General features: G+C 29.6%; 1 protein-coding gene across 1 annotated transcript in view; it reads left to right on the forward strand.

The window, feature by feature from the left end:
• The first annotated feature begins 604 nt into the window (after positions 1 to 604).
• The window catches only part of LOC106687561 (hemocyte protein-glutamine gamma-glutamyltransferase), a 44,177-nt gene continuing 38,732 nt past the window's right edge, over positions 605 to 6,049 (forward strand). The window contains exon 1 of the mRNA XM_014431525.2: positions 605 to 738. The gene's annotated coding sequence lies outside the window, so the exon portion shown is untranslated. The remainder of the gene's footprint in view (positions 739 to 6,049) is intronic.

Here is a 6,049-nt window from a genome sequence, read left to right on the forward strand (position 1 = left end):
TTACTCATTTTATTTATTCATTATTATTATTATTATTTTTTCTATGTTCTTCTCTCGTTTCTTTTTCAAATTAACTTGTTTCTTTTTACTATTAGAGGGCAATTGTTTGTTTTATTTAAGTGTACCAATATCATTATTTTTTGTTATTAATTTTACTTTCCTCTTTTATTAAGAAGCATTATTCTTATCTATTTATTTTCTTTTTTTAATAATAACATTGCTTACAGTTAGGGGTGTCTTTTGTACGAGACTATACCCCCCATAATCAACTGTTAAAAAAAATACATATATATATAATTAATATAACGGCTATATCAACCATGTTAATCCCACCAGGCCGATCTGGTATAAAATAATATATATATGTATATATATTGCATAATGAACTAACGATTCTGATTGGTTTCTTTTTTTCATCGAATAGAAATAATTACGGTTCATATGTGGTTCGAAGATTTTACTATCTCCTCCCGAAAACTGGTCTACCCACGTTTATCTGACAGGCACAACGCGCAATTCTCGATAAGAAAAGGCCAAACTGTACGGAGAAGAATCCATTGCCCTTGTGAAAATAGTAGCGTATTCCCCATAGATCTTGTTTCTGCCAATGTCTGTCAGGATGTTCCTGGAACCTAAGGTGGAGGGGGGGTAGCCTTTTTAAATCGGTCTGCTCACTGCGGCGTTCAGTCTGTAGCCGTGTATTCGTTGTGTCTTGTGTATTTGACGTCGAATAGTAACGTAAGTAAAATTAAAAACAAATTTTCTCTAGGTATGTCAGTAAATACAATAGCCAAGATGCGAATTAAAAACAAAACGTTTTTTTATTGATTTTATAATTTATATTTTTTTTATGATTCAATAATTCTTTATATGTTTATTTTAAGACGTATTATTACGAAAACAGAAGCTTTTTTGGTCAAGTTTTGATATTTTTAAATTTCTCAAAAATAAAATATATATTAAAAATTATTTTTACCTTTGAAAATAACTGTGAATGTAAACCTAGAAAATTATGAAATTGAAAAAAAAAATAATTCAAGACTCAACACTAATATGTTTTTAGAACTTTGAAATACTGTTTTGAATTCTAGAGTTTGTTTCATGCTGTTTCTGCTGTTTTAGTATATTTTAAAGGTATACTTCATGATGCTACTGATTTCAAATAAATTCTAATGTGATTTTAAAATAAATAACTATCAATTCGTTTTATATAAACTATAATAACTCATTTCAAAGACAGGTGATATACTAATAAGACTCGTTATGTTTAAAGTATTTGATTTTCAAAGTTGAATACATCTTGACCTATTAAAAATGTGGTGAATATGTAAATTATCACTATTAGTATTTTTAGAAACTAAGAGAAGTCAAAATACACTAGTTGTTCATTTGAAATTGTTGGTTATTCGGTTATTGTGAGTTAATCGTAGGGTGCGGCCAGTCAAGAAGACGCACTAATAAATATTTATTTATTTCTGAAACTTACTCAAAACGGTTTCTTATACTATTTAATATAAACTAAGTTTAGGAAATTCAACACACTTTTAGAATTATATATATGAATTTATTCCACAACTCTATGAATTTATTGTGTTTCATACAAATCCTGCCCATTTTCAAGTTGGTGCATATGAATTTCTCGTATTATAAAAAAAGATGCGTCCATCTAATTAAAATATTATTTAATAAAAGGAAAGTGGTCCGGGTGCGATAAAAACAATTCAAATACTATATAAACTATTTATTGTGAACCAACGTTTTGCCCAACTGTGTACGGCTTCATCAGGGCTTTTAGAATGGATCTTAACAATAAAAAACCTGTTTTTAGCTTACTTAAATTGATTAATTTGGAAAAAAAATAATGGTAGCTCTTTATAATGAATCACCTGCATCACTCTTTCCACCTCCTCATCTCTCTGTTGATAATATCTTATTGTTGTGTTGAGTTATGAGTTAAGTAGATCTTTGAGTTAATCTTATCTCCATCTCTTAGTATTGAATTAAAGAATTGTGGCTCTTTATAATGAATAAATCATTCTTGAGTCTATCCTATAATGTTTTTTTTTTTTAAATTAAATTAGTGAATGATGTTAAATAGCACTTTGCAGTGGATCATTCATTCACATCTGATCCCTTATATAAGCGATTTTGCCTATTTCCAACGTATCTGAAAGTAGAAATAATGTTAACGGTATTAATGTTATTTCAGTTTTGCATTTGGTCTGATTTCACATGCGAAGTACCTTATGTTATTATTTTTATATTTGCTTCGATATATACATATATGGAGGAATGCTCACTGAGTTAGGACCTCCTCCAAAAGGCTCCGTCATCCTTTCTGCTCTGTGCAGTACATTTTAGTAAGTTAAAATATCGTTAATTTTCATATTTTTTTCTTATTCGTTAGGTAATACTTTCTTAGATTGGGCCTAAGATCCTTTTCGATATTTTTCTCTCTAAAATGAGTAGTCTATTCGCTTCAGCCTTATTCAATGTCCAAGCTATATGTGAGGACTAGCCATTTTAGTAGAGTCTCAGTTTCAAAAAATTTACTGCATCTATTTGATGCAGCTAATCTGAGACTGACCTCTAGCAAAGTATAATTCCGTGAGTTTTCCTTGGAGCCCAAATAAAAACCCAATATGAACTAATGATTTCTAGGTAGGACATATTATAACACCATTTGTTTCCTGTTTTCGAGCATATTTTTCATCATAAACATGCAATTTTGTAAGTAATTAACTGTTTTGATATTTCTTTCTTAACTGGTAGAGGATGTGGTTCCTATGGTAACAGGATAATGGGCTACTAAAAACTGCACTGAAAGCGATGAAAAAAGGAATGTCATCCCATAAAGCAGTTTCCAGGCATACTCTGACAAGACACAATTCACTTCCAACAATATCCTAGCCGAAATTGGGTAAGAGCGCAGTTCTACCTGAATCTGACGAAATGGAACAAGTGCACAGGATTGTTGAAGTGGGGATGCCATTGACCTCCAAGTGTCTTTGGAGGTCGCTCTTCACTTTTTTATGCACATGAAGGGATTAAAAGATACATTTGCACTTCTTTGTCAAACATATGTTCACTAATTGTGTGATTGATATGAGAGTAGACTTGACATGGTGTTTATGTGTTCAGAATGTGAAGAGTGCCATCCAAATTGTTTTCATTTGATAATACTGATTATTTTTAATTTACATGGTGTTGAAATTTAATTTTGGTATTTCCTTGGTAACATGATAAAGATGAGTACAGCCCACATGTAGACCCCTTGTGGGCCAATTGATAATAGTTGTGTGAACGCCGAAAATTCCTCCTGAACCTCCTTTTCATTTCATTACCTTATTTTGTTTTTGAAAGTAGATTAATCTAGCTTTAGGAAAAATTTCAGACCAATTTATTGGATACTGAGTGGGGTACAACTGTTCAAACCATATAAGTACAAGAGCCCAAGAGGAGAAAAAAGGCAGTTACTTCAACCCAATTTTTAATAACTTTAATGAAAACTATTTATAATTACAAGTCACTATTGATGAGTCTGCCAAGTATAGTAGGGGGAATAAAAAATGGCGGCTGTTTCAACACGTTAAAAATAATTAATTTTTCATTTGGAGCTAACAAATCATAATTTAAAATAGAATAAATTTACAAATATATGACCCCGAACAGAGCTATTTACAATCAATAGTTCTCGAAATGTAGCTTTTTAAAAAGCAACATTTCATAAAAATATTGTATAGAATGTACTGAAAGAATAGTAGTTAGTGAATTTATTTTGAAAAATCTATAACTCAAAAACCATTCGACTCACAGATGTCTATTAACACTCAAATTAAAGTTAATTTAATGGACTATAAAGTAGTTTATGAAATTTATCTTCGTAAGAGTATTATTGTTCGTATTTGCTAAAATAAATTTATTTATAGTTGTTCGGACAAATTTTCATTTGCCAAATTTATATTCAAAAGCGAATATCATAAAAACTACAACCCCTACGAAGATAAACATTATAAACTGCTTTATAGTAAGTTACATTTCCTTTATTTTGAGTGCTGGCAGAAACTTATGGGTCTTATGGTTCTACAGATATATTTTTTCAAAAATCACACATTTTATACGAACAAGTAGAAATTTATACGAACTCCTACAAGGATAAACGTTATAAACTATTTTATAGAAAAATTTAACTAGCTTTAATTTGAGTGCTAATAGTCATATATACGTCACATAGTCCCTGAGATATAGATTTCCCAAAATAAATTAACTAATTATTAATCTCTCAGAACATTTTTAAGAAATGTTGCTTTTTGAAAAGCTATATCTCGAGAACTATTGAACGTAAATAGCTTTATTAGAGCTAATATTTCAGAAAATTTACTCATCTTTAAATAATGTTTTCTTAGGTTTTTTAGTGTTCTTGGTAGTTTTTAAGATATAGATCAATGAAAAAAGAATGTTTTTTAAGATTCTCTATCCCTGCTGCCATTTTTTATTCCCCCTACCTATACTTGGCAGACTCATCAATTTTGACTAGTAATTATTCATAGTATTCATTAAAGGAATCAAAAATTGGGATGGAATAACTGACTATTTTTTCCTGGTTCTTGTACTATTAGGTAGGCCATATTTGGGCCAACTACCTCATTGCTCTCTCAGCATTAGTCCACCGATCTCAATGTAATCTTTCTACGCGCCATCTCTTTCTACTCTCATATATTTATTTTATGTTCATTATTTTTTTCAAAAGTCTGAACTTTTTTTCTCTGTCAGTCTGAACTGCTTTTCCAATTTACAGGATTGAAAGAGGTCTTTTAGCGTTCTTACAGATCTGGAAACTATGTCGAAATCATCGGCATGTCCGGTGAATTGCTCAGTTCTAGTAAATATTGTGCCATCGATCTGGACTCCTGTTTACCGAATAGTTCCCTCAGCAACGTTAAACGGGAGGCAGCCTAACATTATATACATACAATATTGTATTTTTTAAAATGTTTTGTTACGTACAATAAATTTTAGTTATTAAAACGAGCTTAAGGATATTAGAGGGGTAAAAAAAGATAAAAGAAAATAAGATAATAAAATAAAAATTACAATAGCCTTACCAAACCCGACGGTTCGATAACAGTGCTAACAACAATGCGAACATAAAATTAGATATTTCATGCGGATATATGGCTGGGATGTGAGAGCAATGTTTTAGATAAAATCGACTGATCGGAAGTGTCACCATATATAATCGATTCATATTTTTTCGATTTTCTTAAAAACAGATATACTATCTTAATTAAAATCTAAATTCATAATTAAATGTTCTTTAATATCAACTAGCTCTTTGAAGTTGTCTGATAGAACTTAAATGCCGAATTTACAAAATGGCTTTCTCTAAACCTTTATGGTTTTTTTGGCTTTATCTTTAATTTAATTTTTTTAAATAATTAACAATTTCACATTTTTAAAATTCTTAAATACAAACTATGAAAGAAATTTGTTCCTAGCTTAAGGAGATAAAATAGAAAATATTTTCTTCTGGTTGCAAACTATGTTGCAGGATTTCCGGAAATGGGAGTACATTACATGTACTTATTATACACCGTTAAAAAGATTTTAGAAAAAATAATATTTAACATAAAAAGCCGTAGAAGTTATTGGAGAATGACAAAAAAGGCATCAATAAAAAATCGTTTGCTAACCAAAACTATAAAATAATTATTTTTTAATTTCACTTTATATATGAGCCTTTTAGTTCACAAGATGATTAAATCCATAAAATCATTCTTAGTATTTTCAATATTGATTCTATAACAATTTAGAATTGAATAAAAGAGCAGAAAGGCATTTTTATTTTTGTATTTTTACTATAATTTTGCTAAAGAAAAATGTTTAAATTTTGTATATCCAATTTTCTGGAAACTGTTTTGATTGAAGTCCATTTGTCAAGTAAAAAAATTAGTACGGGAAAGTATTGCCACACTGAATAACATAAAAATATTTATTCCTGAGTATTAATTCAAATTCAAAGTGAACGATTTGTGATTGTACCAGATTT

Source organism: Halyomorpha halys, unplaced genomic scaffold (genome assembly GCF_000696795.3).
Source record: "Halyomorpha halys isolate HHAL.00 unplaced genomic scaffold, Hhal_1.1 Scaffold38.1, whole genome shotgun sequence".
In the NCBI taxonomy this organism is placed as follows: Eukaryota; Metazoa; Arthropoda; class Insecta; order Hemiptera; family Pentatomidae; genus Halyomorpha; species Halyomorpha halys.